We start from the raw sequence: 14,113 nt of genomic DNA, 5'->3' as shown, positions 1-14,113 counted from the left end.
CTATAACTTAGGCATAAAATGTCCGATCTGTCCCAAACTTCACATGTGTGATAACACTCCTGACCTGAAGACATCTACATGCCCATATTCAGTTATAGTCATAGCGCCACCTGCAGGCAACAGGAAGTGTCATGCTGTACTCTACAACCAACTCCTCCAAGAGATTTATACAGATCAACACCAAAATCGGTCAGTCTAATATAAAGGCCTTAGCGATGTTAAATTGCGAAGATCTTGAGTTTTCGTTGAAGGGCGTGTCCGTGGCGGCCTGACAAATTTCGAGGTCTCGCCATGGATATAAAACTTGTTATAACTCAGCCATAAAATGTCCGATTTGCCTCAAACTTCACATATTCGATAAGAGTCCTGGCCTGAACACATCTCAAGGCCAACATTCTATTATAATCACAGCGCCACCTGTTGGCAACAGGAAATGACTTGTATCAAACTCGTCTTAGAGATTTAATGATATTAACATTATATTTGGTCATTCTGATCTAGAGGCCTTAAACATGTTAAATTGCGAAGATCTTGAGTTTTCGTTAAAGGGCGTGTCTGTGGCGGCCTGACAAAGTTTGATGTTTCGCCATGGACATAGAAGTTGTTATAACTCAGCCATAAAATGTCCGATCTGCCTCAAACTTCACAGGTTTGGTAAGAGTCCTGGCCTGAAGACACCTAAAGGCCAATATTCAGATATTATCATAGCGCCACCTGTTGGCAGCAGGATATATCATATCTTTCACTAACTCAAACATACCAAGGTCAATCTGCACCAAACTTCATATGTTTGATGAAAGTGGTGGCCTGAACACATCTACATGCCAATAATCAGTTATATGCATAGCGCCACCAGCTGGCAGCAGGAAATTTGGCACATTTAAGTGACTTTGACATATTTCTCCTATTTTTACTGTATTAAAAGCATACTACCCACAATTTGCTGTTTTTACTAAAGCCACCGGTCGGCGGTGAGCCCGGGTGCGAGGGCCCGTTCATCGCTGCTTGCAGCTTTAATTATTATTATTATTCTTCTCCAAAGTGAATCGCATTTTAGAGGACCTAAACATTCCCGAAAACTCACAAAACGTTGCACACACATCAAACCTGGCGAAAATTTACGTCTGATTTGGGTTTCAGAAGTGGGTGTGGCAAAATGGCTCGACAGCGCCACCTTTAGACGTTCAGCGGTGTGCGCTTTCAGCTGTGATTCACGTACATACACAGAAATCGGTACACACATGTAACACACCAAAACCTACAAAAAAGCCTCTTGGAGCAAAATCCGGAACCCAACAGGAAGTAGGTTAATATTAATATTCTCAACAAAATTTGTGTCATTTTTGCCATTTTCAGGTGTCGTACTTGAACGAACTCCTCCTACAGATTTATTCGGATCAACGCCAAATTTGCTGAGTCTACTCTAAAGCCCTTTGTGACGTTAAATTGTAAAGATCTAGAGTTTTCATCAGAGGGCGTGTCCGTGGCGGCCTCGCAAATTTCGATGTTTCGCCATGAAAAAGGAAGTTGCTATAACTCAGGCATACAATGTCTGATCTGTCCCAAACTTCACATGTGTGATAACACTCCTGACCTGAAGACATCTACATGCCCATATTCAGTTATGGTCATAGCGCCACCTGCTGGCAACAGGAAGTGTCATGCTGTACTCTACAACAAACTCCTCCTAGAGATTTATACAGATCAACACCAAAATCGGTCAGTCTAATAAAAAGGCTTTAGTGATGTTAAATTGCGAAGATCTTGAGTTTTCGTTGAAGGGCGTGTCCGTGGCGGCCTGACACATTTTGAGGTCTCGCCATGGATGTAAAACTTGTTATAACTCAGCCATAAAATCTCCGATTTGCCTCAAACTTCACATGTTCGATTAAAGTCCTGGCCTGAACACATCTGAAGGCCAATATTCTATTATAATCACAGCGCCACCTGTTGGCAACAGGAAATGACTTGTATCAAACTCCTCCTAGAGATTTAATGATATCAACATTAGATTTGGTCAGTCTGCTCTAGAGGTCTTAGAGATGTTAAATTGCGAAGATCTTGAGTTTTCGTTAAAGGGCATGTCTGTGGTGGCGTGACAAAGTTTGACGTTTCGCCATGGACATAGAAGTTGTTATAACTCAGCCATAAAATGTCCGATCTGCCTCAAACTTCCCAGGTTTGGTAAGAGTCCTGGCCTGAAGACACCTAAAGGCCAATATTCAAATATTACCATAGCGCCACCTGTTGGCAGCAGGATATATCATATCTTTCACTAACTCAAACATACCAAGGTCAATCTGCACCAAACTTCATATGTTTGATGAAAGTGCCAGCCTGAAAACATCTACATGCCAATAATCAGTTATAGGCATAGCGCCACCAGCTGGCAGCAGGGAATTTGGCACATTTAAGTGACTTTGACATATTTCTCCTATTTTTACTGTATTAAAAGCATACTGCCCACCATTAGCTGTGTTCCTAAAGCCACCGGTCGGCGGTGAGCCTGTGTGCGAGGGCCCGTTCATCGCTGCTTGCAGCTTTAATTATTATTATTATTATTATTAATCTCCAAAATACATACATACATACATATACACACATATACATACACACCAACAATGTATATAAATTCACTTTTCGATCAACTTTAACTCTTCAGCAAACACAATTGTATCTTTACATTTTTTACTATCAATACATTGAAGAGAATCTAGATATGAATGAAAATCAAGCATAAAAACCTTTAAACAAGGTTTAGAATTATTTCTTTTACTTTTATGAATATGAAATTTTCCAAATAAAATAATCAGATTTAACATAAAATTAACAGCTATACTTTTAGATTCAAAATATATTAAAACATCCTTTGAAGTCAGATCACAACTATAACCAGTTTTATCTTGGACGTACAAAGATAATTCTTCCCAAAACTTTTTCGAATGACAGCATTCATAAAAAAGATGTAACAAATTTTCTGGTTGATCTAAACAAAATGAACAGTTTTCATCAATATCCATAAATTTTGACAGAGTATAATTGCTCACATAAATATTATGTAGGATTTTCAGATGTAATTCCTTAAGTTTATTAGGTATACAGAATCTAAACGGGAGCAACCAAGCTTTTTTCCACACAATATCTGTGAAGCAACTATTCCAAAATGATTTCCCTCTAGGTTTTAGAGCTCTACTTTTATAAAATAATAATCTAATAAATTTGTTTGTACACTTTTTACTATTAATATCTACTCCATTTAAATAAAGTGTAGGTTCAGTTCTATGGACATTGCATGACAACATATGGCTTCTCATCAACATCAGTATACCTGTGGGAATGGCTTTCATTACATAACAATATTCTCTATATTTAATTGGAAATGACCATTTGTTCATGAAAGATTCATAAGAAAGCAAATTGGCTGACTGGTCTAAAATATCAGATAAGAAGTAAATACCTTTATCCATCCAACTTTGTAAATAAAGAGATTTCCTCTTAACTGTAATATACGCATTATTCCACAGGAATACTTTGTGTGGGGAAAAATTGTGTACATAGCACAACTTCCAAGCCTTAAGAGCTTGTTGGTGGAAATTAGATAACGCCACAGGTAATTTCTTAACAGAGTAGTCACATAATAACAAAAAACGCAACCCTCCAACCTTTTTAAAAATATTATATGGTATAAAGAACCATATCGAGTCTGATTTAAGAAGACAATTTCTGAGCCATTTTACTTTAAATGTATAATTTAAATAAAAAAAAAAATCCAAAAGTTCAAATCCACCTTCATTTCTTGGCCCTTGAAGAATTTCCTTTCTTAAATAATGATGTTTATTCCTCCAAACAAATTGTATACACAAATCATTATTTTTTTTTACAAATAGAGTCGTGAACAAAAAGAGATAATGCTGGAGCCCTGCCAGTTTTATTGTTATATTAATTTGGTTTGACTTGACAAGTGTTCATAAATGGTTCCAAAGTTAAAACTACTTGTCACCAAATTCCTCCATCAGTGGGTTAATCGGCAGATTCCAAATGTTTTGTTAACTTATCTCTGTTTTACATAAACCAAACCAAACTATTACATCACCTCAGCCTTGAGACACACACAGACAGCCTTACAGCTGTGTTTGCCTTGTGTTAACCCATATTACACTTAAAATGTATTAATTCCTCCTTTGTTTGCCCACCAGCCTTTCTTACTATAATGTGAGGGTGCTCTCTGCATAATCTGGTTAGTGACTTAACCAATGTGTCACTGTTTCTTTGCCATCAAGTCTAAAACATTTACCTTTTATCATTCAAATACTAAACAGTTAGCTGTATTTTAATTTAGACCCTCAGTTAAATTTAGACATGGATTTTTAACCCTTTATGGATGGCAATTTCACAAATTCAAATTATCTAAACACTCTGAAACATATTAATCCAGAGAGTGATTCAAATCAGCATTATAAAGAACAAAATATGTTGGTATTACCCATTCAGACTGAGCCAAATAACCAATCTATATAAAGCTAGTCCATGTCCTGTGTCCTCTTTTCATCAGATTCACTGAGAATTATCAACTTTTGTAAAGTTTGCCATTTCATTTAACCCAACTGTAATGATAAACCCCCCCCCCCCCCAAAAAAAAAAAAAAAAAAAAAAAAAAAAAAAACTGTTCATATTTGAGGTTACGATTTTGGTGTTAAATCTGAAGGATTTAAACCTAAACTTTTTCCCTACCAGTTTTACATAGTTTTTACCTTGCCTCTTATCCAGTCTCAACGCTTGTCATTGCTTTGTTTTGGTTAAACTTATTTAACAGGCTGATAAGAGAGGCAGAGAACCATCCTTGCCTCCGCTCAAGCAGTCTCTCTCTCTTACTATGCAAATTATCATTTGACAGCCTCACCAGGCATTAACTTTGACTATCATATTAAATTCATTACAATAGAACACTTCATTCACAAAGCTAAAAAGTGTCAAAGCTTCTATCGTAAATCTCAATTTAGATTATTAAAATAAAATATGCTAGCAGCAATTTTTTTATGTTTACCTTACATACTTAATTCCCATAACCTTTGTTTTCCAATCTATCTCTTGAATCAGCAAAAGCAGTCTTCATCTTTAGCCACCACCATGTCTTGTAATTATCCTATGCCATGTCTAAGGACCTGCAAGAGTAAAAACTGATATAGACATATTAGTTTATTATCATCTTAGCCTCATTGATTCAGGAATTTATCATAATGCTGAATCCAAAATGTTATGCAGCTCTTGTCGGTAAAGCAACCAACTTCATCCTGACATGAATAAAGACATTTTGGTTATGGTCTTACTCGAAATAATGGCTGCCATCACATGGTCTCAGATGGTTCTTGAAAGCCCACTGCCATCAACTCTTAATAAATAAGCTCCTTTTCCTCAAGGTGTGATGCCCTGGCATGTTTGCATCAGGTTGTAGATGCTCGTCAAAGTCAAGCAATGCGGTTGCTGGTGATCAGGTCTGGAGGAGCTCACATTTTCGTGGCAGATGGCTGTAACTTCTTACAGATCCCCCCTTTAACGATGCTTTAGGCCATTCAAGCATCCACTCAACTCTGCTATCTCAAATATAACACCTCCCTTCTCGGGCAGGTGCCCAGTGGCGGTGACCCCCTGCCTTAGGTTGCCCTCCGCTTGGCCAAAAGAGGATCTTACCCGTCATTGAGAAATCACCTCATTCACACTGGTAACCGCTGTTTCCCTTTGGACATCCTCAACAGTTTTCTTCCAGAATCTGGTATTTTCTGCAGCTTAGGAAAGGAGCACTCAAGAACCATGTGAGCCATTGAGACCACCTAGTAGTACTAAAACATCGAGACATGTTATTCAAAGCAATATTTTATCACTAAAATCAATTAGACATCTTCAAATCATCCTGCTAATATTACTCTGAATTCAAATATCACATCCATCCACTCAGTGTAATGCTCTGCTACTGCTGTATAGCCAGAGCCATCAGGCCCTGTATGATGGTGGAGACTAAAAATAAGACAAACAAGTTACTGGCCGCAAGACAAGTAACAATGCAACTGTTTAACCATTTCAAATCATTACTTCTATTGTTCAAAATTCTATAGCTTCTAAATATCTTATTTCCTCCATGCATTCGGCAGTTGAATCATTTAACAACTAATTGCCCTCTGACTGCATAAAATTTAAAATGTAGAATTTTTGAACTCCCTGTAGCATGTCCTTTAACTTCTCTGTGTCTATGATTTTCATTGAGACATTGTGCTGTACTATTAATAGCTTATTATCATTAATGACACAGGCTCAGATAACAACATTTAGCTGACTTTGAATGAGAGAGAGAACTCTGAGGGATTCAGCACTGATAGCAATGCATTTCATTAACAACTTCTATAATTTCAATGTGATATCTTTTTACTATAGCCCAGCTTAAACTTGTCAGAAATGACAAGCATTTTCAAATAAACATCTTCATTAGTCTTTTTACTTCATTTTTGCAACTTAAAATTTTCCAAAGCTCTGCCCATGGCTTTTTAAATTCAACAATGGTATTTAAGTCTGTCAGGGGTTATCTGACCAATATATGGTACCTCATGCTACAGTATCTGAACTTCTTTAAAATTAACTTTAAACCCCCATTTATGTTACTTGTTTACAATATTACCAGCTTCTATACAAACATAATTTTTCACTAAACATTGGCATATGGCTGTGATGCTGAGTGGCTGAAATTTTCTTTTCTCTCTTTTTTTTTCACAATAAAGTTAGTCTTTTGTCCAAGAATAAGTTTTTACTAATTTCAACTCAGGACAAGACTGTTACTTTTTTATCCTTACTTTTTACTTTTACAGCTTCAGCCACACAGTGCAAGATAAGCAAACTGTTTTACTGCAGTCAAATGAAATCATGAAATCTTATCTTCTTAAAGGTGCAATGTGTAATATTTAAGATGATCTCTAGACAGAAATGCAATATTGTATACATAACTATGTTTTCAGGGGTGTATAAAGACCTTACTTAATGAACCATTATGTTTTTATTACCTTAGAATTATCAGTTTATATCTACATAGACCGCGGGTCCCCTCACATGGAAGTCGCCGTATTGTTTCTACAGTAGCCCTAAACGGACAAACTGCTCTACAGATCGCGTTTCATCACTGTTGTTCTAGCGGAAAAACACTGACACAATGATGAACATGTAACTGTAATATTCACAATAACATTGTTTTATTGAATTATTAAGTAAATATAATTCCTTAATTTACGTTTTAAAAGAAACCTAATTACTCTTTGCTGTCTAAAACAACGACATCTTAATCCCGTGTGGGCCACCGTAGCTTCTGTAAAGGGAGGGGTGAGCGGTGGACGGGAGCCATTGGTTGCAATTCACAATCTCACCACTAGATGCCGCAAAAATCTACACACTGCACCTTTAAAGCAAAACATAAGCTTTAAAGTTTTTCCAAAATGCTAATACCTAACTGTGTGTCTACACAGTGTTTTTACCAACCCAGAATTCAGATTTATGATTTCATTCTTTGTTATTGTATGCATAAAAAATCAGATTAAATCATTACTTAATTAATTCTGGGATTATTTTTAACAAATAGCCACTCTATCTAAAAATAGGCACATACATTGCATCTGGTACTTTCTTTGTATGTAGCCAATCAAGTTGTTGTTTTAATTTCCCAATCAGAATCAAAGCCCAGACTGACCATTTAACTTGTGCTGAGAATATCCCTAAGGTTGGAGCTTCATAGCAGAGCTGTTTACAGCATCTGTTCTCTTCTATTTCATTATTTCTATAAGGATTAAGCAAGTTACCTAATTTATCAGCCATATTTCTATCACAAACCAAAAACCAAAAGAGATGATTGCAGCAAGAGATTGAGGCGGCGATCTTACCAATTCCACTTGACTTCTGCATGATGAAACTGCAAAGTATATTCCAGAATTTCCATATATGTCCATTCCAATTAGGATCATACAAACAACATTTTTAGCTCTTTTGGGGTTGTTCCTGATACATCCCAGATCAACCAGTCCTTTCCCTAACTTACTGCATATATATGGATGTGCATATTTATTGTATTAGTATTTTCTGTTTTTAACACTAATTTTGGTTACTCTGTTCCCTAACCAACTGATCTGACCTGATCTCTAAAGCTCGGGGTACCCCTGTCTGTGGTGGTAGGAATGGAGAGTTGGTTGAGTGATTTACGACTAGAACCCCTCTCTAGCGTCTTACATTCTCTCAGTATTTCATATACTTAAGACAGACTGCAGACTGCACATCTCATCTCTACGGCTCTCAGTACCACAGAATGCACTGTCTGGCCTTTATGGCTCTTTAGTGCAACAAAATAGAGAATTTGTTTTGTCCCCACTGGACTGTGCTTTTTATCCCCCAATAGAATGCACCTACTTCTAACACACACCTCTCAAAGTCTACTATTAACATCATAGGTGTGCACTTGTACACCATACCAAACCATATGTAACTTAATGTTACAGATGTACCTCAATTCATGACACCAGTTTACTAATTCACCAAGTTCACCTAAGTCTGGTCTCACCTCAAATCCACAACACCAGTTTTACCAATTCAACCAAATTTAACAGTTTACCAATCCAACTAAATTCAACTAAGTCTGGTGTCACCCACTCACGTCTGAGTGAGTCTCTATATTACTCTCCCTTCTCCCACCCCTTCCACCACAGACAATCCCTAACCAGGAATAATTTTACAAATCTTCCTACCTTGTTTTTTGTTGATTGATCAGGGATATTACCAAAGAACGATTTGCCCGCGTATCCTCCACCATTACTGTAAGGGGAATTTACAGTAAAAACCCAAGGACCAGATATGATGAACAAAAACCAGGAGTCAAAGATTCAATCAATCGAAGTCAGGTTTACTGAAGAAAATAGTTTGCAGTCTCATCAGCAGAAGTCAGCTTCAACACTCTCGATGGAGTTCGTAGGCTGCTCTGCATACATGTTCAAAACACCAGTAATTATACTCTAACAGAGGTTGCTAATTACGTCAATGCATAGGTTCGGAAAATCCTGATTGGTCAAAAACCTAGAAAATCTCCTTAGACTTAGAAAATCTCCACATATGGACGTCAGCTCAAGCCTATCTACAAGCGATTACACAGGCGACAAAAGATCAGGGGTCAGACACAACAGGTTTCTCCAGAAGCCTGTTTCTGACCAGGACAGCAACAAATTACGAACTTCTCCAGGATAGTCTTCTCATCTGAACTCAAAGACAGAGACTGACACACAGAAAACGTCTCAGGTTACGTATGAGAAACGGGAGTGACGTCACAGGCGCGGTGACGTCATCGACCAGGAAGTATAAAAGCACGTGCGTTTGAAGCTGGCGTCAGCTCATAGGAATGAAGCGAGCGCAGCAGGGATGCGGGAATTATGGTCCGAGACGCAGTGTCTCGTTCCCTCAGGGAACCAGGGTTACATACGTAACCTGAGACGTTCCCTTCCGGGAACTCTACACTGCGTCCTGAGACACTTTGGGGAACGAGGTATCAACGCCCCCATAATTTCCGAGCCCTGCCTAGTGTCTGCTAGGACAAGGGTGGAAAAAGGTAGTGTCTGGTAACAAACCTCAGCCTGGGGAACTTGCCAGGGCATGGGTGGTAATACATCTCTGACTGTGGAGCCCACCAGATCAGAGGGAAGAGAGTACCTCGGCCCTCGAGCCCACGAGGTCATGTCGTCCTTCGTCTGGTCTCGCAAGACCGAGAAGGGAAAGTGTCTAGAATACTCACCTGATGAGACACTGTGGTAACTCCGCCTGGTGATCTTGCCAGGACGCGAGTGGTAATACATCTCTGTCTGTGACGCATCACCAGACAAGAGGGATAATGAGCCTCGGCCCTCAGGCACTCGAGGAGAAATGGTGGTCCTTTGTCTGCATTACAGCCAGTACAAGAGGGACTCGAGAAGTGTCTGGTAAAGCTTGCCAGGACACTGGAATTCATCTCTGTCTGTGATCAGTCACCAGACAAGAGGGATAAATAAACCTCGGCCCTCAGGCACACGAGGAGAGATAGTGGTCCTTTGTCTGCATTACAGCCAGTACAAGAGGGACGCAAGAAGTGCCTGGTGAACTTGCCAGGGCACTGGAATTCATCTCTGTCTGTGATCCACCACCAGACAAGAGGGATACCTGAGCCTCGGCCCTCGGGCACACGAGGATAGAGTTCTCGACCGCTGCCTGTCATGAGACCAGCGCAGGGGGAGAAATGCTCCTCGGCCCTCAGGCACGCGAGGAGAGATAGTGGTCCTTTGTCTGCATTACAGCCAGTACAAGAGGGACACAAGAAGTGCCTGGTGATCTTGCCAGGGCACTGGAATTCATCTCTGTCTGTGATCAGCCACCAGACAAGAGGGATAAATAGACCTCGGCCCTCAGGCACACGAGGAAAGGGGTCTCAACCGCTGCCTGTCATATGACCAGCGCAGGGGGAGAAGTGCTCCTCGGCCCTCAGGCACACGAGGAGAAGTGGTAGTCCATTGTCTGCGTTACAGCCAGTACAAGAGGGACATAAGGAGTGCCTGGTGATCTTGCCAGGGCACTGGAATTCATCTCTGTCTGTGATCAACCATCAGACACGAGGAATACAGGCCTCAGCCCTCGGGCACACGAGGCAGGATAACACACCACTTGCCTGGGAGGTGCCAGGCCAAGATGGTGGGGATACATCTCCTGTCTGGGGACCTGCCAGACCAGGAGGAACAATTATTGAGGAGAATCATACGCCTTTGTCTGGGGAAATTGCCAGAGCGAAAGGGGTAGAATCTCTTTTCCTTGTTAGAAGGAAAGCGCCTTTTGACCTCTTGAGCCTAGCCTTTTTGCTAGGGCTGAAAGATGACTGAGCCTGGAGTGGCTCTGAGGTCTAGTTCGTAGAATCTGACGAACGTTAGAGGTGAGGACCAACCCGCCGCACTGCAGATGTCCTGGATCGGGACACCTGCCATCAGAGCTTTGGAGGCTGCAACGCCTCGAGTTGAGTGAGCCTTGACTCCCATCGGGGATGGGAGACCAGAGGACTCGTATGCAGTAGAGATGGCATCAACGATCCACTTACTGATAGTAGGCTTGGAAGCCGGGCACCCCCTCTTAGGGGGGCCGTAACAGACAAACAATTGCTCTGATTTACGCCACAGGGCAGCTCTGTGGACATAAGTGTCTAGTGCTCTTACTGGACACATCAAGTTATACTTCCTCTGGTCGTGCTCCACAAATGGAGGAGGATAAAACGCTAGCAGCGTTATTGGCTGTGGTGTTACTGAGGGGACCTTGGGTGTGTACCCAGCTCTTGGGTAGAGGAATGCTTTGGCCAACCCTGGGGCAAAGTCAATATAAGAAGGGGCCACTGAAAGGGCCTGCAGGTCCCCGACTCTCTTAAGAGACGTTAGCGCCAACAGCAGTGCTGTTTTTAGGGTAAGCATCCGATCGGAGGCCTTATCCAGAGGCTCGAAGGGAGGTTTACACAGCGCTTCCAACACCACAGCTAAGTCCCATGTAGGGACTCTCGGTCTTGCACGAGGCCTCAGCCTGAGTGCACCGCGGAGGAAACGTGAGACCAGGGGGTTTTTGCCCACTGAAAGGCCGCCCTGAAGGGCGTGGTAAGCCGATATAGCCGCCACGTACACCTTCAAGGTGGAGTGAGCTAACCCAGCGGACAAACGAGTTTGCAAGAACTCCAGCACTGTACCAACCGGGCAGTGGACTAGGTCTAAACCGCGTTCATGACACCATGACGCAAACAGGTTCCACTTTAGGCCATAAAGTTTCCTCGTAGAGGGAGCTCTGGATTGAAGGATGGTCTCAACAACCTCAGTTGAGAGACCAGCTTCTATGAGTTGTGCCCCCTCAGGGGCCACACCCATAACTTCCACTTCTCTGGGTGGGGGTGGCAGATTGCGCCCCCAGCCTGAGAAAGAAGGTCCCTCCTGACAGGAATCTCCCATGGAGAGCCGTCGAGGAGGGCGATTATATCCGAGAACCATACTCGGGCCGGCCAGTACGGGGCTACTAGCAGCAGCCATACTCCGTACCGGCGTACTCTTTCCAGAACTCCCGGGAGCAGAGCGATCGGGGGAAAAGCGTACAGACGAAGCCTCGGCCACGTCTGTACCATGGCATCCAGTCCGAGAGGAGCTGGAGGAACTAGAGAGTACCAAAGGGGACCAGCATGTAACGGTTTCTTAGGTCTGGAAGGAAATGCTTCAGAGCCAGGAACACTGCCAGCATTTCTAGGCAATTTATGTGCCAAGAGTGATGCCGGTCGTTCCATAGGCCTTGGGCGGAGCGGCCACTCATGACCGCTCCCCACCCGGTGAGGGATGCATCTGTCGCTAGCGTGACGCGGCGGCAAGGAGCTCCCAGCACTGGACCTTGTGATAGGAACCAGGGCTTTTTCCACATGACTAAGGCACGTAGGCAGCGCCGCGTGACCTTGATCTTGCGGAATGGATTCCCCCTCGGGGAAAACCCTTTGGTTTTGAGCCACCACTGCAGTGGTCTCATGTACAGCAGTCCAAGAGGTATCACGTTGGATGCAGCTGCCATAAGACCTAACAGTACTTGGAACTGTTTGACAGTGAGTAGCAGGCCTAGCTTGACCGCATTTGCTGCAGTAAGGATCGACTCGATCCGAGCAGGTGACAATCGTGCCTGCATCGTGGTCGAATCCCAGATTACACCAAGATAAGTGGTTCTCTGTAATGGAGACAGCACACTTTTCTTGGCGTTGAGTCTCAACCCCAGCTTTTTCATGTGAGCAAGAACAACATCTCGATGTTGAGCCGCTAACTGTTCTGAACTGGCTAGGATGAGCCAGTCGTCTATGTAGTTGAGTATGCGGATGCCCTGGAGTCGCAGTGGAGCCAGAGCAGCATCCACACACTTCGTAAAAGTTCGGGGTGAGAGCGCTAGGCCGAACGGAAGAACTCTGTATTGGTAAGCTTTGCCCCTGAAAGCGAACCTGAGAAACTTCCGGTGTTGAGGAAGGATGGAGACGTGAAAGTACGCGTCTTTCAGATCTATCGTGACAAACCAGTCCTCGGACCTGATTTGGGACATGACCTGTCTGACAGTCAACATTTTGAACTTCAGTTTTCTGACTGAGAGGTTTAGCTGTCTGAGATCTAAAATGGGCCGCAGGCCCCCATCCTTCTTGGGAACAATGAAGTACCGGCTGTAGAACCCGGATTCTCTGCGTTGAGGAGGGACCACCTCGATGGCCTCCTTCCTCAGGAGAGTATTTACTTCCTGTTCCAATACCAGAGCCTGCTCGGGGCCTACCAGAGTAGGAAATACCCCGCTGAAAGGTGGCGGCTTGGCGCCGAATTGAATGCAATAGCCTTTCTCTACAGTACGCAGGACCCACATAGAAATATTTGGCAGTAGTTTCCACGCTGCCAGAAATTCTACTAAGGGAACCAACCTCTCGAGGCTGGTTTCTGGATTTATTTGAAGAGCTACCTCGGTGACCTGTAACAGCGAACTGGCAGGATGCACCTGAAGTAAGCGCTCTGGAAACCCCCGTGGGGGTGGCAAACTCTCTGGTTCCGCTACGTTTCCGGGCGGAGAGACCAGAGAATGATGTTCGCGGGAGACTGCCGCGCCCTGTAACACCGGCAGGGTTAGCTGACGAATCTCCTGAGGGCCCCGAAGAGAGGTGGTCACCGTACTCCTCAGAGGCGGTGAAGCACCTAGCTCTTCGAGAGGGGCTGCCCTCATTGGCCCTGGGCCACGACCATCAGGGCCGTTTAGCCGAGGCCCTCTTGGACTGGAGGACGACCCTCAGGTCCAGCCTCGTCTTCGAGGACCCCGACTTGGAGCGTTGCTGAGCCCGCCCTCTAGGCCTCGCCAGAGGGGTACGGGTAGCAACACTCCTTTTCTGGGTCTCCCTGTGTGAGGAGCTGGAGTGCGGCTGGGGCTGCTCCCGTCCAGCAGCCCCAGAGGAGTAAGTGCGGCGAGGAAGGTAACACTGGAATGCCGCTGCCTGCCTGCGGGCCTCCTGGTGCCTGTTGACAACTGTGTCAACAGAGTCACCAAAGAGGCCGAT

This window comes from Garra rufa, chromosome 20, assembly GCF_049309525.1.
Source record: "Garra rufa chromosome 20, GarRuf1.0, whole genome shotgun sequence".
Classification (NCBI taxonomy): domain Eukaryota; kingdom Metazoa; phylum Chordata; class Actinopteri; order Cypriniformes; family Cyprinidae; genus Garra; species Garra rufa.
Note: the sequence above shows the minus strand (reverse complement) of the source record.